The sequence below is a fragment of the Musa acuminata genome, chromosome BXJ2-1 (assembly GCF_036884655.1).
Source record: "Musa acuminata AAA Group cultivar baxijiao chromosome BXJ2-1, Cavendish_Baxijiao_AAA, whole genome shotgun sequence".
Lineage (NCBI taxonomy): Eukaryota > Viridiplantae > Streptophyta > Magnoliopsida > Zingiberales > Musaceae > Musa > Musa acuminata.
This window is the reverse complement of record NC_088338.1, coordinates 27292337-27315982: the sequence shown is the minus strand read 5'-3', so window position 1 is coordinate 27315982 and position 23646 is coordinate 27292337. Positions and strand designations below refer to the sequence as shown.

Below are 23646 nucleotides of genomic sequence, written 5' to 3'. Positions count from 1 at the left end.
ATCGGCACTTTCTAGAACTATCTCGGAATCGCTTTTGCGACCCCAATCCGGAAAGCTCTCTCCGAGCCCCTCGATGCTGACTTCGTAGCGGTCACAACAAATTTCCAGCCCCAAAACAATCGTCTCGGAGCTCTACGGGAGATGTTTCGTATCCCGGGATGCAAAAAGGAGTGCAACACGAGGACTTCCCAAGGGGTCACCCATCGTAGTACTACTCTGGCCCAAGCACGCTTAACTTCGGTGTTTTGATGGGATCTGGTGATTTAGTGCTGGCATTATCACACCCGTTTCGCGTGCTTCGTCCCTCGCCTATGTGCTCGTCGCGGTCGGCGCATCAATGTCCGGAGCCTCTTGCCCGGCACGAAACCGTCGTCGCTTTCTCGAACGTTCACGAAATCCCTATTGCAAGCTCTTTCCGAGCCCTAGCCCGACGACTGCGTATCGATCACGGCAAGCACGTACTGAAACCATCGGCACTTTCTAGAACGATCTCGGAATCGCTATTGCGACCCCAATCCGGAAAGCTCTCTCCAAGCCCCTCGATACTGATTGCATAGCGGTCACAGCAAATTTCCAACCCCAAAACAATCGTCTCGGAGCTCTACGGGAGATGTTTCGTATCCCGGGATGCAAAAAGGAGTGCAACACGAGGACTTCCCAGGGGGTCACCCATCGTAGTACTACTCTGGCCCAAGCACGCTTAACTTCGGAGTTTTGATGGGATCCGGTGATTTAGTGCTGGCATTATCGCACCCGTTTCGCGTGCTTCGTCCCTCGCCTATGTGCACGTCGCGGTCGGCGTATCAACGTCCGGAGCCTCTTGCCCGTCACGAAACCGTCGGTGCTTTCTAGAACGTTCACGAAATCCCTATTGCAAGCTCTCTCCGAGCCCTAGCCCGACGACTGCGTATCGAACACAGCAAGCACGTGCCGAAACCATCGGCACTTTCTAGAACGATCTCGGAATCGCTATTGCGACCCCAATCCGGAAAGCTCTCTCCGAGCCCCTCGATACTGACTGCGTAGCGGTCACAACAAATTTCCAGCCCCAAAACAATCATCTCGGAGCTCTACGGGAGATGTTTCGTATCCCGGGATGCAAAAAGGAGTGCAACACGAGGACTTCCCAGGGGGTCACCCATCGTAGTACTACTCTGGCCCAAGCACGCTTAACTTCGGAGTTTTGATGGGATCCGGTGATTTAGTGCTGGCATTATCACACCCATTTCGCGTGCTTCGTCCCTCGCCTATGTGCTCGTCGCGGTCGGCGCATCAATGTCCGGAGCCTCTTGCCCGTCACGAAACCGTCGTCGCTTTCTCGAACGTTCACGAAATCCCTATTGCAAGCTCTCTCCGAGCCCTAGCCCGACGACTGCGTATCGATAACGGCAAGCACGTGCCGAAACCATCGGCACTTTCTAGAACGATCTCGGAATCGCTATTGCGACCCCAATCCGGAAAGCTCTCTCCGAGCCCCTCGATACTGACTGCGTAGCGGTCACAGCAAATTTCCAGCCCCAAAACAATCGTCTCGGAGCTCTACGGGAGATGTTTCGTATCCCGGGATGCAAAAAGGAGTGCAACACGAGGACTTCCCAGGGGGTCACCCATCGTAGTACTACTCTGGCCCAAGCACGCTTAACTTCGGTGTTTTGATGGGATCTGGTGATTTAGTGCTGGCATTATCACACCCGTTCCGCGTGCTTCGTCCCTCGCCTATGTGCTCGTCGCGGTCGGCGCATCTGTTAGGATCGGAGCGGCACTAAGAGGGGGGGGTGAATTAGTGCAGCGGATTAAAACTTCGATTTTAATCAAAATCTTTCGTACGTTAAGAACGAAACTTGAGAAATTTAACTTGAAGGCGTATTCTTAAAGTTGCGCAGCAAGAGTAATGAGGAACTAAAGCAGTAAGAAGATTTGCAGTAATGTAAATGACAATAATAAAAACAAACCAGAGATTACGCCGATTTTTAGAGTGGTTCGGTCAAATGACCTACTCCACTTGCGAGGCCCCTCTTCGATGAGGCTCCCACCTTCCACTAGCAAGTCTCTTGAAATGGAAGGGTAAACACCCCTCTTACAACCTTTTACAAGCAGCTCAACCTCTTACAAATTTTCAATAAGAAAGGAGGAGGAGAACTCTCTAGCAAATTGAAAACAAGACTTGCTAAGACTTTCTAAGACTTTTCTCTCAATCAAAAATGCTCCTCAAAAGTTGTAACCTCAGCTGAGATTTGAGGGGTATTTATAGGCCTCAAGAGGATTCAAATTTTGGGCTCCAAAATTTGAATTTTCTTAGGGTTTCCGGTGCTGGAGGTGCCACCGCCCAACCAGGCGGTGCCACCGCCCAGCGCTCGGGTGCTGGAAGGTGCAACCGCCCAGCCAAGGAGGTGTCACCGCCCAGCTAGGCGGTGCCACCGCCTACAGTGTTTTCAGCCCGACTACAGTGTTTTCAGCCACTAGTTGGGCTTCAATCTTGGCTCTCTAGTTCGCTGGTTTAGCTTAATTTTTAGCCTAAACCAACTCTGACTTTGGGCCCAGTTGGCCCCTAACCAGGATATAGGATTATCTCTTAATCCTAATCCTAATTACAAGTGGACTACATAACCAAAACACATCCTAAGCAAATTTTCAACCGCGAACGTTGAGTCTTGTTCTGGCGAGCTTTCCGACGAACTTTCTGCCGACGGGCTTCTAGCAAGCTCCCGAACTTGTGATGACTTTAATGAGTAGCCGAGCCTTCTCGGTGATCTCCGTGAACCTCCGACGATCTCTTCGGCGAACTTCCAAAAATTCCGACAGGTTCCCGATTTCTTCTCGGTTGGTTCTAGCAGCATCTCCGACGATTCTTCGGACTCTTAAGCGTCCATCGAACTTGACTCCGGTATTCTCGCTTTGTGTTTTCTGGTTATCGTAGTTAATCCTGCACACTTAACTCAATAATATGGATTAGATCAAATAACCCATCAATTGATTTTATCATCAAAATCTGAGATTCAACAATCTCCCCCTTTTTGATGATGACAATCAATTGATGACGGAGTTAAACGTAACTCCCTCTATCTATATGTCATATTATGAGAAGATAAAACACTTGAATTTCATCATTGAATTCAAGTATAAACCGATAAGCTCTAACCATAGAACTTATCGTTATTCTCATTAAGCATAATGTAAATGCGAAACTTTGATGAAAATCTTTTTCAAGTCGAAAGATAAGAGACAAATTTTACTATGACAAGAGATAAAGATTTTCAACTTGAATTGCATGATTATACATTTTAGACATGCATTCAATATGATTAATCAATCTTACGATATTTTCAAGGATTTTGCAAGGCATATAAGATAATCATCGATCGATCACTTTTCTCAAGGATTTTGCAATTCATATTTTGTCATGCTATTAAGAATGATATAAGTCATCACTTTTCTCCCCCTTTGTCATCAACAAAAAGGAAAATGAGACTTGAAGCACATATTTTGTCATACAACGATTTTAACATTGAAAATTAAGTATGCAAAAATATTTACGCAGAGTTCATTTTAGAGGAAAATTCAGCATGCATTCATATTATCTAATCTCTTCTTTCTATGAATAATAGAAATTGTAGATGTATAAGAGAGAGAGATTAGTAGTAATTTCACGAAGTCAAGATCATAATTCGAATACAAACTCATTCAAATCGTCAAATTCATGAAAATCTCAACATTACTTTTTAATCATCACATAAGGCATTTAAAGAATTTTTGAAACATAGGAGAATGATGAATTTAAGCATACAATGTTTCAATCAAATTCAAGTCATGAATGCCAATACTTTCATATTTGTAAGTATCAATTCATGAATGCCAAAAGATATTATTTGTGATTCCAATTTTGCAAGATCAAGATTATGATTTAGATAAAACTTATTTAAATCAAATCGCTAACTTGAAATTCATAATCAAGTCATCAAAGTCGATTTCGAGATTTCACAACATGTCATATGGAATTTGAAGGAGAATGAGAGATGGAAAGAAGATGAAAAACTTTACGGAAAATCCAATGAAACAAGTTTATTGTTTAGGGACAATTTAACATACCTAATTCCCTTCTAATGAATTCAAATTGGTCTTTATTCAAGGCTTTTGTGAATATATATGCTAATTGATGCTTTGTGTCAATGAATTCTAGAACAACATTATTGTTAAGGACATGATCGCGTATGAAATGATGCCTAACGTCGATGTGCTTAGTTCTAGAATGCTGAATTGGATTTTTAGTAAGGCATATGGCACTAGTATTATCGCATTTTATGGGAATATTTTCAAGGTGAATTTCATAGTCTTCTAATGTATGTTTCATCCAAATTACTTGTGCACAACATGCACTTGCAGCAATGTATTCGGCTTCCGCCGTAGATAGTGCAACTGAATTTTGTTTCTTGGAAGTCCAAGAAACAAGTGCATGTCCTAAAAATTGGCATGTTCCGGATGTACTTTTTCTATCTATCCTGCATCCGCCAAAATCGGCATATGCATAAGCTATTAGATCAAAATTTTCAGATTTTGGATACCACAATCCTAAATTTGGAGTTCCTTTAAGATACCTAAATATTCTTTTAACACTCTTAAGATGAGATAATTTAGGATTAGATTGAAACCTAGCGCAAAGTCCTACACTAAACATAATATCCGGTCTAGTCGCAGTGAGGTAGAGTAGACTACCTATCATCCCCCTATATGTTTTTTGATCGAAACTTTCACCATTTTCATCCATATCTAACTTAGTCGCAGTACTCATAGGGGTGTTTATTGCTTTTGAATTATCCATGTTAAATCGTTTTAACAATTCTAATGTATATTTGGATTGGTTAAGAAATATACCATCACTAAGTTGTTTGATTTGTAATCCCAAAAAGAAAGTTAATTCACCCATTAAACTCATTTCAAATTCAAGACTCATACATTTGGCAAATGATTCACATAGTGATTCATCCGAAGAGCCAAACACAATATCGTCAACATAAATTTGCACAATAAGAAAATTATTTTCAAAATATTTAATAAACAATGTAGTATCAACCTTGCCTTTGGTAAAATTATTTAAAATAAGAAAGGAACTAAGCCTTTCATACCAAGCTCTAGGAGCTTGTTTTAAGCCATAGAGAGCTTTAGTCAATTTGAATACATGATTAGGAAGAAGAGAATTTTCAAATTCGGGAGGTTGTTCGACAAATACTTCTTCGGAAATAAAACCATTCAAGAAAGCACTTTTAACATCCATTTGAAATAGTTTAAAATTATTACTACTAGCATAGGCAAGGAGCATCCTTATGGCTTCTAATCGAGCCACGGGAGCGAAGGTTTCTTCGTAATCGATACCTTCTTCTTGGTTGAAACCTTTGGCCACTAATCTAGCCTTGTTTCTAACCACGATACCATTTTCGTCTTGCTTGTTTCTAAAGACCCACTTAGTACCTATGACTAAGTGGTCACTTGGTCTAGGAACAAGCTTCCATACCTCATTCTTCTTAAATTGGTTCAATTCTTCTTGCATTGCAATGATCCAAAAATCATCTTTTAAGGCTTCGTCAATGCATTTAGGTTCAATTTGAGAAAGGAAAGCGGCGTTAGCACAGAAATTTTTGAAAGAAGAATGAGTTTGAACCCCTTTTGATGTATCTCCTATAATTTGCTCTTTTGGATGAGCATCTACATACTTCCATTCTTTTGGTAAAGAAATTTCGGAAGAAGATGCATTCAAATGGCTATTTTGAGGAGAGGGTTCATTTAAATTCAAATTATCAAAACCAAGATCATCATCAAAATCATTTTTCTTTAAATCAGAAATTTCATTAAAAACTACATGAATAGACTCTTCAATTACTAAAGTTCTTTTATTAAAAACCCAAAAAGCTTTAGAAACGGAAGAGTAACCAAGAAAGATGCCTTCATCGGATTTAGCATCAAATTTTCCTAAAGCATCCCTTTCATTTAAAATAAAGCATTTACAACCAAAAACTTTAAAATAGAAGATGTTTGGTTTTTTGTTATTCCATAATTCATAGGGAGTTTTGGATAAGGATGGTCTTATTAGGACTCTATTCATGATGTAGCAAGCCGTATTTACGGCTTCGGCCCAAAAGTACTTAGGTAAACTATGTTCATTCAACATAGTTCTTGCCATTTCTTGTAGGTTTCTATTTTTCCTTTCAACTACTCCATTTTGTTGAGGATTTCTTGGAGTTGAGAAGTTGTGATTGTACCCATTACTTTTGCAAAAATTTTGAAAGTCACGGTTTTGGAATTCACCACCGTGATCACTCCGAATTGATGAAATCATGAAGCCTTTTTCGTTTTGAGTGAGTTTACAAAATTTAGAGAAAGACTTGAAGCAATCACTTTTGTGAGCTAAGAAATAGGTCCAAGTGTATCTAGAGTAGTCATCCACAATCACAAAAGCATATTTGCTTCCACCTAGACTTGTTGTATCAATTGGTCCAAATAGGTCCAAATGGATCAATTGTAATGGTCTAGTAGTGCTAATTTGATTTTTTGGTTTGAAGCTTGTTTTTATTTGTTTGCCTAGTCGACATGCATCGCATACTTTGTCCTTAATAAACTTTATATTTGGAATTCCTCGTACTAATTCTTGAGATGAGATCTTAGATATTGTTTTCATGCTTGCATGGCCTAATCTCCTATGCCAAAGCCAAGCATCATCATTTATGACGGAGAAGCACATTTCATTACTTAGTTCATCAAGATTGATGGTATAGACATTATTTTGTTTTAAAGCAATCATAGTCATGTTATGATTTGGTTTTTCAATAATGCACATATTTGATTCAAATCTAACGATGTAACCTTTATCGCATAGTTGACTAATACTCAAGAGATTATGTTTCAATCCATCAACTAGTAAGACATCATCAATGGAAAAATTAAATTTGTTACCAATAGTTCCCTTGCCAATGATTTTGCCCTTGTTGTTGTCTCCGAAGGTAACGTACTCTTCTTCTTTGCTAGTGAGCATAGAGAAATGAGATGGATCTCCAGTCATATGTCTTGAGCATCCACTATCGAGATACCATCTCTTGCTCCTAGCTTGTGGGTTTGTCTACAAAAGAGGATGATTTTTAGGTACCCATTTGATTTTGGGTGCCTCAAAAATTGACCCACTAACTTTGTTATTTATGATTGAATTCTTTATAGTTCCTTTAGGAACCCATATTAATTTTTGTGAACTAATTTTCCTAAATGGGCATTTGTAGGCAATATGTCCAGATTTGCAACAAAAGTTGCATTTCATATAAGAGGAAACATGTAATGTAGGTCCTTTTATGAAAGTGGTAGGATTTTGATGTAATCCTTTTACAAATCCAATTCCATTTCTATTTGCGATGTGACCCTTGTGTGCAAGGATCATATCTAATCCTTAGCTACCAACCTTAAACTTGTTTAAGGTTTCCTTAAGAAGTAAAATTTCATTTTTTATTGCTTCTAAGTGCTCACACTTAGAGCATGGAGGAGTTTGAAGACTATCAAACTTATCTTGTAGCAAAGCATGCTCTTTCTTTAAGATACTTAACTTCTTGCTAACAGTTCTACATTCATCAAATAATTCATGAAAAGCGATAGATAGTTCTTCAAAAGATAAATCTTCATTAAATAAATCACATACCTCTTCTCCTAACGCCATTAGCGCGTAATGAGCAACTTGCTCGGTGTTGGACTCCTCTTCTTCGGATGCGCTTGAATCATCCCACGTTGCCTTGAATGCCTTCTTCTTTGATGTTCTCTTTTTGGCTTGATGACAATCGTTCTTATAGTGTCCCGGTTTTTTGCATTCATAGCAAATCACTTGGTCCTTCTTTTGTTCAAATTTATTTTTTATATTATTTTTAAATCTGTTCTTTCTTAAATATTTTTTAAATTTTTGAGTCAAAAGTGCAATGTCATTGTCACTGTCCTCATCACTTGATGTTCCTTTCAAGTGGTCTTCTTGTGATTTGAGTGCCATATCCTTCCTGTTCTTTGGAAGGGGGTTCTCGAGCTCGTCATGAGCTTGACATATCATTTCGTAGGTCATTAGAGACCCAATGAGTTCTTCAAGAGGGAATGCTCTAAGGTCTTTGGCCTCTTGAATGGCCGTAACTTTTGGATCCCAACTTTTAGGGAGGGATCTTAAGATTTTAGTTACTAGTTCAAAGTTAGTAAAATCTTTACCAAGAGCTTTGAGTCCATTGATGACATCCGTAAACCGGGTGTACATGTCTCCGATGGACTCACTTGGTTTCATTCGGAAAAGTTCGTAAGAGTGCACAAGGATGTTGATTTTGGACTCTTTCACTCGGCTAGTGCCTTCATGAGTGACCTCAAGAGTTCTCCAAATATCAAAAGCCGAATCACACATTGAAACACGATTAAATTCGTTTTTGTCTAATGCACAAAACAAGGCATTCATAGCCTTTGCATTTAAAGCAAAAACCTTCTTCTCCGATTCATTCCATTCACTCATCGGAAGAGAAGATTTTTGAAATCCATTCTCAACAATAGACCAAAGCTTAAAGTCCATAGAAATGAGGAAGATCCTCATGCGAGTCTTCCAATATGTGTAATCCGACCCATTAAACAAAGGTGGTCGTGCAATAGAGTGGCCCTCTTGCATGCCGGAGTAAGCCATCTCTCTTGGGTATTAAACCAAATATGAGAGATAACCTCGCTCTGATACCACTTGTTAGGATCGGAGCGGCACTAAGAGGGGGGGGGTGAATTAGTGCAGCGGATTAAAACTTCGATTTTAATCAAAATCTTTCGTACGTTAAGAACGAAACTTGAGAAATTTAACTTGAAGGCGTATTCTTAAAGTTGCACAGCAAGAGTAATGAGGAACTAAAGCAGTAAGAAGATTTGCAGTAATGTAAACGACAATAATAAAAAGCAAACCAGAGATTACGCCGATTTTTAGAGTGGTTCGGTCAAATGACCTACTCCACTTGCGAGGCCCCTCTTCGATGAGGCTCCCACCTTCCACTAGCAAGTCTCTTGAAATGGAAGGGTAAACACCCCTCTTACAACCTTTTACAAGCAGCTCAACCTCTTACAAATTTTCAATAAGAAAGGAGGAGGAGAACTCTCTAGCAAATTGAAAATAAGACTAGCTAAGACTTTCTAAGACTTTTCTCTCAATCAAAAATGCTCCTCAAAAGTTGTAACCTCAGCTGAGATTTGAGGGGTATTTATAAGCCTCAAGAGGATTCAAATTTTGGGCTCCAAATTTTGAATTTTCTTAGGGTTTCCGGTGCTGGAGGTGCCACCGCCCAACCAGGCGGTGCCACCGCCCAGCGCTCGGGTGCTGGACGGTGCAACCGCCCAGCCAAGGAGGTGTCACCGCCCAGCTCTCGGGTGCTGGGCGGTGCCACCGCCCAGCTAGGCGGTGCCACCGCCTACAGTGTTTTCAGCCCGACTTGTCACGACCCGACAAAATATCGACAATATTAAATTTTTTTTTTTTTTTCCAACACAACTAACCCAGGATCCAAACACACATTTGAGGTCACTAAGAAAACTTTCAGATCAAAATTTCACTTCTATAATCTACCAATTCATAACCCTGTGCAATTCATAAACATAGCACACATCACTCGATAATTCATACAATCTGAACTCGACTCATCAAAATAAAAACCACAATATAAATCCACAAGTGGGGAAATCTATGCAGTCACCGCAATCATCGATTTACCATAAGTTCATATCATTACACAAATTTAATTTAACATTCCAAATCCCTATACATGAGGGATCCCTTAACTTACACAAAATCCACAGGTTTAGATTCATAGTCACATTTCATTAGATGCAAGGTAGCTTATACACAACTACATATATGCTAACAAAAGTTCTGCCCAACGTCTTCTAAACTTTCCACTGCCTCAGCCCATTCTTAACATTTAAGCAAGCGATACGCTATCCTGAAAAATTTATCAACAAACGGGGTGAGCATAAAGAGCTCAGCAAGTGACTAACATATCCATATCAAAATAGTACAATTTCCAAAGAGATACAGTTTCAAAACACAAAGCTGAATATACGATTTCGTAGACATAATATCATTAGGAGCAGAATCACAATTGTCCTTTTAATCATACATATTTGGTTCCTGACAGATGGGGCATAGAGTAATTGGAGCATATCAGAAACAAAGGAAACATATTGGAGCTTATCAATGGCATATAAAATGTTCCAAAACACATCAACGACATATGGAACATTACGAAGCAAACTCAACAGTGAATGAAGCATTTCAGAGCATATCAAACTCATATGTCGTACAGAAGCTCAAACGTCGTCCTTGACGTTGCAATCATATCATATTTATCCAGAGCAGGAACAGAAATAACTCACCAAGACTCTGGATGTCATATCAAACATATAGAGGGTGTAGTGGGATCTCAGTCAGAATGTGATTCATCCATTTCTGAATGACCACCTGACAAAAGTCTCCCACGTCTGGGAGCTCCATCCACCCACGTCTAGGTGAAGTCAAAGGGGGCCGGCAGAGCATCGCAGGCTCTAAGCAATATCCCACATAGCGGGACCCCACATAGCGGGCAAATAAGCGCATACCAGAATATCCCACATAGCGGGACCCCACATAGCGGGCAAATCAGCGCATACCCTTTACCATTTCTGGCAAAGGTCCAGACAATCCCACACACCAGAGTACAAGAAGGCGGTTTCAACAAAATGCAGCATATAACGGAAGCACACGCGGAACAACCAAACGTACATGTGCCTTTTCAAAAACAATGTGATGCAAGGAACAAATCTCTCACAAAAGTATTCATTTTAGGGAAAGAATTGAAAGCAAGAGTGTACAGGGATTCCAAGCAATCATAACCAGCTCAATTCCAATAAGAAGGTTAGGCGAATTCAAGTATCCAAAGGAAATGGAACAGAATACGCGAAATCGACCAAAGCTCGATTTCGGACAGAATTCCAGTGGCACACCAAACAAATATTTCAGAATAACAAATATGCTCCAATACCCATAAGAAGGCTATGGTTGAACCATATATCAGTCTATATTCGGATGGAACAGATTTCATATGAAACAGGGCTCCCAACACAGAGTTACCTCTGATTTGGTAACATAAGGTCAAAATCACAATCACTGGTTTGCAGACTTTATAGGATCGGATTCAACAGACGATAGGGTGAGCAATTGAACTCCAAAATTTTCAAACTATATGTCAAAAGAGAGAATTTCAAGTCTAGTTTCAAATAAAATCAGTTTGGTACAAATCAGAATTTTCAACAGGGAGTTATAGGCGTTTTAGTATCGAAAGGTCAGAAATCTTGAACTCTGTTTTACAGCGTCTATAGGCTCTTTTGAAACAAATTTTTGGGTAAGTATTCGGTGTCCAAAATCTACAAAATCGGTGTCAAAAGAAAGACATACGAGTCTAATTTCAAACAAAAATAGTTCCTGCCTGAATTCTCATTCTGTACTAAAACTTAGGGCTGAAATAGTGCTTAGGGGTCAGTTTACCGAAAACTTTCAGAATCCATAGTTCTATGTCCAAAGAGAAACATATCAGTTTCTAAATAAAAATCTTCCAATTTATTTTGAATCAACATAAAAACAGAGTCAAATACTGCTGTAGGATGGGGTTAGAACACTTGCCTTTGCAAATTTTGACCCGAAGTAACAAGATTAAAGCAAAAACCCTAAAAGCCCCAAATTTTCTTTCTCTTCTCCTTCTTCTTCTTCTTCTTCTTCTTCTTCTTTTCTTTCCCTGATCACCCACGAGCTGCCTCCTCTGCTTCCTTAACAACGAAGGCAGAGAGGCTTAAGCGGTGGAATTTGTCATTTGGTGCATTTTGCAGTTTAGTCCTTGTTTTTATCATATTCACGATTAGGTCCTTAGGGTTTACATATAGGTCCTCAGATTTCTTTTTTCTTTTTTTTTGAACAGATCTCCCAAATCTTACAAATAGGTTACCTCTAATTCATACTCTATTTCTTTTGTCAATTAAAATAGATGCTTACATTATCACCAAAAATTTATACGAACATTCGGAAATGAGGGGTGTTACACTCTCCCCCCCTTAAAAGAAAAATTTAGTCCTCTAAATTTATCGTACCTCTATTCGATGAAAAGACGAGGATACACCTTTTTCATTTCCTCTTCTAGCTCCCAAGTTGTCTCTTCTCCAGAATGATGTCTCCAATTTACTTGAACCAATGGGATGACCCGATTCCTTAGGACTTTTTCTTTCTTATCAATAATCTGAATAGGCTCTTCCACATAGGATAAATCTTTATCGAACTCCACCAGCTCATACTTAATGATGTGAGAAGGGTCATACATATACTTTCTAATTATCGAGACATGAAATATATCATGGACATGGCTCAATGCTGGTGGTAAGGCAATCCTGTAAGCGACAGAACCAACCCTCTCAAGAACCTCAAAAGGTCCAATAAATCTTGGGCTTAATTTTCCTTTCTTCCCAAACCTCATAATGCCTTTGGAAGGGGAGACTTTTAAGAATACAAAATCTCCGATTTCAAACTCAATATCTCGTCTTCTATTGTCAGCATAACTCTTTTGACGACTCTGAGCAGTTTTTAACCTTTTCCTTATTACTTGAATTTTCTCGGTAGTTTCTTGTACCTTGTCCGGTGCTAATAGCTTTCTGTCTCCAACTTCCTCCCAACATATAGGTGTTATGCACTTTCGCCCATATAGAGCTTCATAAGGAGCCATCTGAATACTTGAATGATAACTATTATTATACGTGAACTCAACAAGTGAAATATCCTTATCCCATTCACCTTTCCAATCCATAACATAGGCTCTAAGCAAATCCTCAAGTGTTTGAATTGTTCTTTCTGACTGACCATCAGTCTGAGGATGATATGCAGTACTAAACTTGACTTTAGTGCCCATCGACTCCTGCAATTTTCTCCAGAATCTATTGAGAAATCTGGAGTCTCTATCAGAGATAATCTCCTTTGGAATACCATGAAGTCTTACTACTTCATTAACATATAAATCTGCAAGTCTATCAAGTGAATAAGTCATATTAATCGGTAGGAAATGCGCAGATTTTGTTAACCTATCAATGATAACCCAAATAGCATCATGCTTCCTCGAGGTTCTGGGTAGTCCTGAAACAAAATCCATAGTAATACATTCCCATTTCCATTCAGGAATAACTAAAGGTTGCAACAACCCTCCAGGTCTTTGGTGTTCTACTTTGATTTGCTGACAAGTCAAACATTTAGAAACATACATTGCAATTTCTTTCTTCATGCCTTTCCACCAATAATGACTTCGAAGATCTCTATACATCTTAGTGCTCCCAAGGTGTAGGGTGTACTTTGAAGTATGACTTTCAGTTAGGATTTGATTCTTGATAACTAGTTCATTTGGTACACATACTCTCTCCCCAAATCTCAATAGGCCATCCTTTGAAATTTGAAATTGTGGCTTCAATCCCTTTTCTACTTCACTCCTCAAGTAGATTAAATGTGGATCTCGTAATTGTCCTTCCTTAATTTGTTGCATAAGATCAGACTGCACTTGAATGGAGGCCATCAGAATCATCGAGTCTTGCTCTTTCCTCAAAGCTTTCAAATCAAAATTTTCTTCTATTAGCTTCCATTGCTTTACGACCAGACTAGCCATAAAACTTGTAGATTTCCTACTAAGTGCATCAGCTACAACATTGGCCTTGCCTGGGTGATAACGGATGGCACAATCATAATCCTTCAGAAGTTCTATCCATCTTCGCTGCCTCATGTTCAACTCCTTCTGGGTGAAAATATATTTTAAACTCTTGTGATCAGTGAAAATTTCAAACTGTCGACCATACGAATAATGTCTCCAAATCTTTAGAGCAAAAATAATTGCTGCCAATTCCAAATCATGAGTTGGATAATTCAATTCATAACCTTTAAGTTGCCTAGAAGCATAAGCAATTACTCTCCCTTCCTGCATCAAAACACATCCTAGGCCCTTTCTTGAAGCATCAGTATAAACTACAAATCCCTCACTACCACTTGGAATAGTGAGAATAGGGGCACTAGTCAATCTTCTTTTTAACTCTTGAAAGCTTTGCTCACAATCATCACCCCATACAAATTTCATATTCTTCTTGGTGAGTTTGGTGAGAGGTTGAGCAATTCGAGAAAATCCCTCCACAAATCTCCTGTAATAACCTGCCATGCCCAAGAAACTTCTAACCTCTGTTACATTTGTTGGTACTTCCCATTCAACTACAGCTTCTATTTTCCTTGGATCAACAGATATGCCCTTCCCTGAAATCACATGGCCTAAGAAAGCAACTTCATTCAACCAAAATTCACATTTGCTGAACTTCGCATACAACTTCTTTTCTCTTAGTATGGACAACACATCTCTCAAGTGTTCCTCATGCTCCTGATTACTCTTTGAATACACCAATATGTCATCAATAAATACAATTACACAGATATCCAAGAGCAGTTGAAATATCCTATTCATTAGTTCCATAAAAGCTGCAGGGGCATTAGTCAAACCAAATGGCATCACCAAGAATTCATAATGACCATATCGAGTTCTGAAAGCTGTTTTTGAAATATCCTCCTCCTTGATCTTCAACTGATAGTAACCTGACCTCAGGTCAATCTTAGAGAATACTTGTGCACCCTGCAGTTGATCAAACAAATCATCAATTCTAGGTATGGGATACTTGTTTTTGATGGTCACCTGATTCAACTGTCTATAATCAATACAAAGCCTCAATGTTCCATCCTTCTTCTTCACTAATAGTACCGGAGCACCCCATGGGGACACACTGGGTCGTATGAAACCCTTATCTAATAATTCTTGTATTTGCTTCTTTAATTCTTCTAGCTCAAGTGGTGCCATTCTGTAGGGAGGCTTAGATATTGGGGTGGTACTGGGGACTAGATCAATAGCAAATTCACCCTCTCTATCTAGAGGTAAACCAGGCAAGTCGTCTGGAAATACATCAGGGAATTCTTTGACCACTGAAATTTCATCTAGGTGGGTTTCCTGATTTGAATGCTCCTTTACACACACCATATAACAAAAACAACCTTTCTGCATAAGATGATAAGCTTGAAGTGCGGATATTAAGCAAGGAGGCAAATCATGCTTAATGCCCTCAAAGAAAAATATAGGCTGATCTGGTATGCAGAAAGTAATTATTTTTTTTGTAACAATCAATACTAGCATGATGAGAAGATAACCAATCCATGCCAAGTATAATATCAAAGCCCTGGATCTCTAGGAGAATCAAGTCAGCAAGGAATTCGTGGTCTCCAATAGAGATCAAACAAGATGGGTAGACCAAGTTTGTTGCCAATGAATCTCCAACAGCAGTTGTTACATATAACATATAATCCAGGGGTTTAGGTGGAATATCCAAGTGACAAGCAAAGTATTTTGAAACAAACGATAAGTTGGAGCCGGGATCAAACAAAACTTTTGCATTTCTTTTAGAAACATGAAGAATACCTTCCACCACTGATTTAGAAGCTCTAGAATCTTGTTCAGTGATAGCGTACACTCTAGCATGGGCTGAGGGTCTAGGAGACAGTGGCTCTTTTTTCCTGTTCAGTGGGCAATCTCTTAATTGATGATCTAGCTTTCTACAACCAAAACATGCTCCAGTCACCCGAAAACACCGGCCTGTCTCATGATTTAATCCGCATTTTGCACATAACTGAGTCCTCCCCCATGGTTTCCTTTTCTCAAATACAGATGTCTTAAACCTCTTGTTACTATCTTCATATTCATTTTCCCTCCTGCTTTTGCTAGTAAATTTGTCCCTTTGGTTCTTGCCAATGATTTCTTGAATTTCCTCCATGTCTCTTTCAATTTTCAAAGCTCTTTCTACCGTATCAGCATATGTTTGTAATTTTAAAGCTGACATTCGGCTTCTTATTGCCGGCCGTAATCCCCTTTCAAACCTTCTTGCCTTTCTAGATTCATCATCAGTCATATGTGTGGCAAACCTAGAGAGCTCAGTAAATTTAGATTCATACTTTGTAACCGTCATACTTCCCTGGATAAGATTCAAGAACTCCAATTCTTTTTGCTCTCTCATGCAATCTGGAAAATATTTGTCGTAAAACTTTTCTTGGAATAACTTCCATGTCATTGGCTCATGTTTGATTTCAGACATCCTCTTAATCATTCTCCACCAGTGTTCAGCTTCTCCTTCCAGCATAAAGGTGGCAAGAAAAACCTTTCGTTCATCAGAGTAACTTAAGGCATCAAATATTTTCTCTATCTGCATCATCCATCGTTCCGCCACCATTGGATCAGATTCACCACTGAAACTGGGAGGACTAAGCTTCTTAAACTGTCCAATTTCCAACCCCGTCCGGTTTGATGTCTCTATTCCATCATTACTTCCTTGTGGGACAGGTTGTTGTTGTTGTTGCATCACTTGTGCCATAGTCTCCAAAGTCCGCATAATACCACTCAATTGATCAGTAGTAGATGCAACAGGAGAACCAGATGATCTCGTCATCCTTGTTTCCTAAAACATCAAAAGAACATTTTCTTTGATCAATCTCTAAATGATAGTCAATAAACCTAAAAAAAAACATAATATTCTTAGTGATTCTCAAATCATGCTCTGATACCACCTCTGTCACGACCCGACAAAATATCGACAATATTAAAATTTTTTTTTTTTCCAACACAACTAACCCAGGATCCAAACACACATTTGAGGTCACTAAGAAAACTTTCAGATCAAAATTTCACTTCTATAATCTACCAATTCATAACCCTGTGCAATTCATAAACATAGCACACATCACTCGATAATTCATACAATCTGAACTCGACTCATCAAAATAAAAACCACAATATAAATCCACAAGTGGGGAAATCTATGCAGTCACCGCAATCATCGATTTACCATAAGTTCATATCATTACACAAATTTAATTTAACATTCCAAATCCCTATACATGAGGGATCCCTTAACTTACACAAAATCCACAGGTTTAGATTCATAGTCACATTTCATTAGATGCAAGGTAGCTTATACACAACTACATATATGCTAACAAAAGTTCTGCCCAACGTCTTCTAAACTTTCCACTGCCTCAGCCCATTCTTAACATTTAAGCAAGCGATACGCTATCCTGAAAAATTTATCAACAAACGGGGTGAGCATAAAGAGCTCAGCAAGTGACTAACATATCCATATCAAAATAGTACAATTTCCAAAGAGATACAGTTTCAAAACACAAAGCTGAATATACGATTTCGTAGACATAATATCATTAGGAGCAGAATCACAATTGTCCTTTTAATCATACATATTTGGTTCCTGACAGATGGGGCATAGAGTAATTGGAGCATATCAGAAACAAAGGAAACATATTGGAGCTTATCAATGGCATATAAAATGTTCCAAAACACATCAACGACATATGGAACATTACGAAGCAAACTCAACAGTGAATGAAGCATTTCAGAGCATATCAAACTCATATGTCGTACAGAAGCTCAAACGTCGTCCTTGACGTTGCAATCATATCATATTTATCCAGAGCAGGAACAGAAATAACTCACCAAGACTCTGGATGTCATATCAAACATATAGAGGGTGTAGTGGGATCTCAGTCAGAATGTGATTCATCCATTTCTGAATGACCACCTGACAAAAGTCTCCCACGTCTGGGAGCTCCATCCACCCACGTCTAGGTGAAGTCAAAGGGGGCCGGCAGAGCATCACAGGCTCGAAGCAATATCCCACATAGCGGGACCCCACATAGCGGGCAAATAAGCGCATACCAGAATATCCCACATAGCGGGACCCCACATAGCGGGCAAATCAGCGCATACCCTTTACCATTTCTGGCAAAGGTCCAGACAATCCCACACACCAGAGTACAAGAAGGCGGTTTCAACAAAATGCAGCATATAACGGAAGCACACGCGGAACAACCAAACGTACATGTGCCTTTTCAAAAACAATGTGATGCAAGGAACAAATCTCTCACAAAAGTATTCATTTTAGGGAAAGAATTGAAAGCAAGAGTGTACAGGGATTCCAAGCAATCATAACCAGCTCAATTCCAATAAGAAGGTTAGGCGAATTCAAGTATCCAAAGGAAATGGAACAGAATACGCGAAATCGACCAAAGCTCGATTTCGGACAGAATTCCAGTGGCACACCAAACAAATATTTCAGAATAACAAATATGCTCCAATACCCATAAGAAGGCTATGGTTGAACCATATATCAGTCTATATTCGGATGGAACAGATTTCATATGAAACAGGGCTCCCAACACAGAGTTACCTCTGATTTGGTAACATAAGGTCAAAATCACAATCACTGGTTTGCAGACTTTATAGGATCGGATTCAACAGACGATAGGGTGAGCAATTGAACTCCAAAATTTTCAAACTATATGTCAAAAGAGAGAATTTCAAGTCTAGTTTCAAATAAAATCAGTTTGGTACAAATCAGAATTTTCAACAGGGAGTTATAGGCGTTTTAGTATCGAAAGGTCAGAAATCTTGAACTCTGTTTTACAGCGTCTATAGGCTCTTTTGAAACAAATTTTTGGGTAAGTATTCGGTGTCCAAAATCTACAAAATCGGTGTCAAAAGAAAGACATACGAGTCTAATTTCAAACAAAAATAGTTCCTGCCTGAATTCTCATTCTGTACTAAAAATTAGGGCTGAAACAGTGCTTAGGGGTCAGTTTACCGAAAACTTTCAGAATCCATAGTTCTATGTCCAAAGAGAAACATATCAGTTTCTAAATAAAAATCTTCCAATTTATTTTGAATCAACATAAAAACAGAGTCAAATACTGCTGTAGGATGGGGTTAGAACACTTGCCTTTGTAAATTTTGACCCGAAGTAACAAGATTAAAGCAAAAACCCTAAAAGCCCCAAATTTTCTTTCTCTTCTCCTTCTTCTTCTTCTTCTTCTTCTTCTTCTTTTCTTTCCCTGATCACCCACGAGCTGCCTCCTCTGCTTCCTTAACAACGAAGGCAGAGAGGCTTAAGCGGTGGAATTTGTCATTTGGTGCATTTTGCAGTTTAGTCCTTGTTTTTATTATATTCACGATTAGGTCCTTAGGGTTTACATATAGGTCCTCAGATTTCTTTTTTCTTTTTTTTTGAACAGATCTCCCAAATCTTACAAATAGGTTACCTCTAATTCATACTCTATTTCTTTTGTCAATTAAAATAGATGCTTACATTATCACCAAAAATTTATACGAACATTCGGAAATGAGGGGTGTTACACGACTACAGTGTTTTCAGCCACTAGTTGGGCTTCAATCTTGGCTCTCTAGTTCGCTGGTTTAGCTTAATTTTTAGCCTAAACCAACTCTGACTTTGGGCCCAGTTGGCCCCTAACCAGGATATAGGATTATCTCTTAATCCTAATCCTAATTACAAGTGGACTACATAACCAAAACACATCCTAAGCAAATTTTCAACCGCGAACGTCGAGTCTTGTTCTGGCGAGCTTTCCGACGAACTTTCTGCCGACGGGCTTCTAGCAAGCTCCCGAACTTGTGATGACTTTAATGAGTAGCCGAGCCTTCTCGGTGATCTCCGTGAACCTCCGACGATCTCTTCGGCGAACTTCCAAAAATTCCGACAGATTCCCGATTTCTTCTCGGTTGGTTCTAGCAGCATCTCCGACGATTCTTCGGACTCTTAAACGTCCATCGAACTTGACTCCGGTATTCTCGCTTTGTGTTTTCTGGTTATCGTAGTTAATCCTGCACACTTAACTCAATAATATGGATTAGATCAAATAACCCATCAATTGATTTTATCATCAAAATCTGAGATTCAACAGCATCAACGTCCGGAGCCTCTTGCCCGTCACGAAACCGTCGTTGCTTTCTCGAACGTTCACGAAATCCCTATTGCAAGCTCTCTCCGAGCCCTAGCCCGACGACTGCGTATCGATCACGGCAAGCACGTGCCGAAACCATCGGCACTTTCTAGAACGATCTCGGAATCGCTATTGCGACCCCAATCCGGAAAGCTCTCTCCGAGCCCCTCGACACAGACTGCGTAGCGGTTACAGCAAATTTCCAACCCCAAAACAATCGTCTCGGAGCTCTACGGGAGATGTTTCGTATCTCGGGATGCAAAAAGGAGTGCAACACGAGGACTTCCCAGGGGGTCACCCATCGTAGTACTACTCTGGCCCAAGCACTCTTAACTTCGGAGTTGTGATGGGATCCGGTGATTTAGTGCTGCCATTATCGCACCCGTTTCGCGAGCTTCGTCCCTCGCCTATGTGGACGTCGCGGTCAGCACATCAACATCCGGAGCCTCTTGCCCGTCACAAAACCGTCGGCGCTTTGTCGAACGTTCACGAAATCCCTATTGCAAGCTCTCTCCGTGCCCTAGCCCGACGACTGCGTATCGATCACGGCAAGCACGTGCCGACTCCATCGGCACTTTCTAGAACGATCTCGGAATCGCTATTGCGACCCCAATCCGGAAAGCTCTCTCCGAGCCCCTCGATACTGACAGCGTAGCGGTCACAGCAAATTTCCAGCCCCAAAACAATCGTCTCGGAGCTCTACGGGAGATGTTTCGTATCCCGGGATACAAAAAGGAGTGCAATACGAGGACTTCCCAGGGGGTCACCCATCGTAGTACTACTCTGGTCCAAGCACGCTTAACTTCAGTGTTTTGATGGGATCTGGTGATTTAGTGCTGGCATTATCACACCCGTTTCGCGTGCTTCGTCCCTCGCCTATGTGCACGTCGCGGTCGGCGCATCAACGTCCGAAGCCTCTTGCCCATCACGAAACCGTCGTCGTTTTCTCGAACGTTCACGAAATCCCTATTGCAAGCTCTCTCCGAGCCCTAGCCCGACGACTGCGTATCGATCACGGCAACCACGTGCCGAAACCATCGGCACTTTCTAGAACGATCTCGGAATCGCTATTGCGACCCCAATCCGGAAAGCTCTCTCCGAGCCCCTCGATATTGACTGCGTAGCGGTCACAGCAAATTTCCGACCCCAAAACAATCGTCTCAGAGCTCTACGGGAGATGTTTCGTATCCCGGGATGCAAAAAGGAGTGCAACATGAGGACTTCCCAAAGGGTCACCCATCGTAGTACTACTCTGGCCCAAGCACGCTTAACTTCGGAGTTTTGATGGGATCTGGTGATTTAGTGCTGGCATTATCGCACCCGTTTCGCGTGCTTCGTCCCTCGCCTATGTGCACGTCGTGCTCGGCGTATCAACGTCCGGAGCCTCTTGCCCGTCACCAAACCGTCGGCGCTTTCTCGAACGTTCACGAAATCCCTATTGCAAGCTCTCTCCGAGCCCTAGCCCGACGACTGCGTATCGATTACGGCAAACACGTGCCGAAACCATTGGCACTTTCTAGAACGATCTCGGAATCGCTATTGCGACCCCAATCCGGAAAGCTCTCTCCGAGCCCCTCGATACTGACTGCGTAGTGGTCACAGCAAATTTCCAGCCCCAAAACAATCGTCTCGGAGCTCTACGGGAGATGTTTCGTATCCCGGGATGCAAAAAGGAGTGCAACACGAGGACTTCCCAGGGGGTCACCCATCGTAGTACTACTCTGGCCCAAGCACGCTTAACTTCGGAGTTTTGATGGGATCCGGTGATTTAGTGCTGGCATTATCGCACCCGTTTCGCGTGCTTCGTCCCTCGCCTTTGTGCACGTTGCGGTCGGCGTATCAACGTCCGGAGCCTCTTGCCCATCACGAAACCGTCGACGCTTTCTCTAACGTTCACGAAATCCCTATTGCAAGCTCTCTCCGAGCCCTAGCCCGACGACTGCGTATCGGTCACGGCAAGCACGTGCCGAAACCATCGGCACTTTCTAGAACGATCTCGGAATCGCTATTGCGACCCCAATCCGGAAAGCTCTCTCCGAGCCCCTCGATACTGACTGCGTAGCAGTCACAGCAAATTTCCAGCCCCAAAACAATCGTCTCGGAGCTCTACGGGAGATGTTTCGTATCCCGGGATGCAAAAAGGAGTGCAACACGAGGACTTCCCAGGGGGTCACCCATCGTAGTACTACTCTGGCCCAAGCATGCTTAACTTCGGTGTTTTGATAGGATCTGGTGATTTAGTACTTGCATTATCGCACCCGTTTCGCGTGCTTCGTCCCTCGCCTATGTGCTCGTCGCGGTCGGCGCATCAACGTCCGGAGCCTCTTGCCCGTCACGAAACCGTCGTCGCTTTCTCGAACGTTCATGAAATCCCTATTGCAAGCTCTCTCCGAGCCCTAGCCCGACGACTGCGTATCGATCACGGCAAGCACGTGCCGAAACCATCGGTACTTTCTAGAACGATCTCGGAATCGCTATTGCGACCCCAATCCGGAAAGCTCTCTTCGAGCCCCACGATACTGACTGCGTAGTGGTCACAGCAAATTTCCAACCCCAAAACAATCGTCTCGGAGCTTTATGGGAGATGTTTCGTATCCCGGGATGCAAAAAGGAGTGCAACACGAGGACTTCCCAGGGGGTCACCCATCGTAGTACTACTCTGGCCCAAGCACGGTTAACTTCGGTGTTTTGATGGGATCTGGTGATTTAGTGCTGGCATTATCACACCTGTTTCGCGTGCTTCGTCCCTCGCCTATGTGCTCGTTGTTGAATCTCGGATTTTGATGATGAAGTCAATTGTCATTTGTTGTCTAATCTATGTGTTGAGATAAGTGTGCAGGATTAACTACGATGAAAGATAGACAAGCAGCAGGAGTTGCGCCGGAGTCAAGTTCATGATCACGTTGGGAGTTCGAGAGTTCGACGGAAGTTCGGACGGTCGTCGGAGGTTCTGCGAGAACAGATCCGAGAAGTCCAGAAGCTTGCCAAGCGAAGCTCGTCGGAACTTGCCAAATGGATCGTCGCAAAGTCCAGGAGTTTGCCGGAAGTCCGCAGGAGCATCACCGAGGGTTCATCGGATGATCGACGGAAGTTCGCCGGAAACTCGCCGGAAGGAGCGATTGACGCACCGAAGCAAAGCTGCAGAAGTTGTCTTAGATTTAATCGTAGTTAGCACATTGATTAAGTTGGAAAATGGGAGGTGATCCCATTGGCTTAATCTTGGGGCAATTGGGCCCCTGAAAGATTGAAATTGGGCCGAATGGAATGAACCATTCGGACCCTGATTGCACCAGGAGGTGCAACCGCCCAGGCCAGGAGGTGGCACCGCCTGGGCTAGGCTTCCCAGCGAGACTGGGCGGTGCAACCTCTCCAGCCGGGAGGTGGTACCGCCTGAGCTCAGTCTTCGAGCAAGACTGGGCGGTGCAACCTCCCTGGCAGAGAGGTGGCACCGCCTGAGCTCAGTCTTCGAGCAAGACTGGGCGGTGCAACCTCCCTGGCAGAGAGGTGGCACCGCCTGAGCTCAGTCTTCGAGCAAGACTGGGCGGTGCAACCTCCCTGGCAGAGAGGTGGCACCGCCTGAGCTCGGTCTTCGAGCTCTGCCAGGCGGTGCAACCTCTCCAGTCAAGAGGTGCAACCGCCTGATCCCAGAATTCCGGGATTTGATTGTTTTGAGCTCCAAATTTGAATTGGGTTGGGGCCTATAAATTCCCAACCCATTCAGCACTGAAAACATACAGACCTAC

General features: G+C 41.7%; 8 non-coding genes and 2 pseudogenes across 8 annotated transcripts; all 10 read right to left on the bottom strand.

Moving 5' to 3' along the window:
* Positions 1-167: 167 nt before the first annotated feature.
* On the bottom strand, positions 168-286 carry LOC135601565 (5S ribosomal RNA). Its single transcript, XR_010483855.1, has one exon. It is a non-coding gene; the product is annotated as a 5S ribosomal RNA (ribosomal RNA).
* A 350-nt stretch (positions 287-636) lies between these two features.
* On the bottom strand, positions 637-755 carry LOC135601508 (5S ribosomal RNA). Its single transcript, XR_010483800.1, has one exon. It is a non-coding gene; the product is annotated as a 5S ribosomal RNA (ribosomal RNA).
* A 350-nt stretch (positions 756-1105) lies between these two features.
* Positions 1106-1224, bottom strand: LOC135602869 (5S ribosomal RNA). The gene has a single exon (XR_010484045.1). It is a non-coding gene; the product is annotated as a 5S ribosomal RNA (ribosomal RNA).
* Positions 1225-1574: 350 nt separating this feature from the next.
* Positions 1575-1693, bottom strand: LOC135601236 (5S ribosomal RNA). The gene has a single exon (XR_010483536.1). It is a non-coding gene; the product is annotated as a 5S ribosomal RNA (ribosomal RNA).
* An 18475-nt stretch (positions 1694-20168) lies between these two features.
* On the bottom strand, positions 20169-20287 carry LOC135600612 (5S ribosomal RNA). The gene has a single exon (XR_010482930.1). It is a non-coding gene; the product is annotated as a 5S ribosomal RNA (ribosomal RNA).
* A 350-nt stretch (positions 20288-20637) lies between these two features.
* LOC135601323 (5S ribosomal RNA) lies at positions 20638-20756 on the bottom strand. Its single transcript, XR_010483618.1, has one exon. It is a non-coding gene; the product is annotated as a 5S ribosomal RNA (ribosomal RNA).
* Positions 20757-21106: 350 nt separating this feature from the next.
* Positions 21107-21225, bottom strand: LOC135601185 (5S ribosomal RNA). The gene has a single exon (XR_010483487.1). It is a non-coding gene; the product is annotated as a 5S ribosomal RNA (ribosomal RNA).
* A 350-nt stretch (positions 21226-21575) lies between these two features.
* Positions 21576-21694, bottom strand: LOC135601497 (5S ribosomal RNA). The gene has a single exon (XR_010483789.1). It is a non-coding gene; the product is annotated as a 5S ribosomal RNA (ribosomal RNA).
* Positions 21695-22044: 350 nt separating this feature from the next.
* Positions 22045-22163, bottom strand: LOC135604350 (5S ribosomal RNA; annotated as a pseudogene).
* A 350-nt stretch (positions 22164-22513) lies between these two features.
* LOC135602967 (5S ribosomal RNA) lies at positions 22514-22632 on the bottom strand (annotated as a pseudogene).
* Between the last annotated feature and the right edge of the window lie 1014 nt (positions 22633-23646).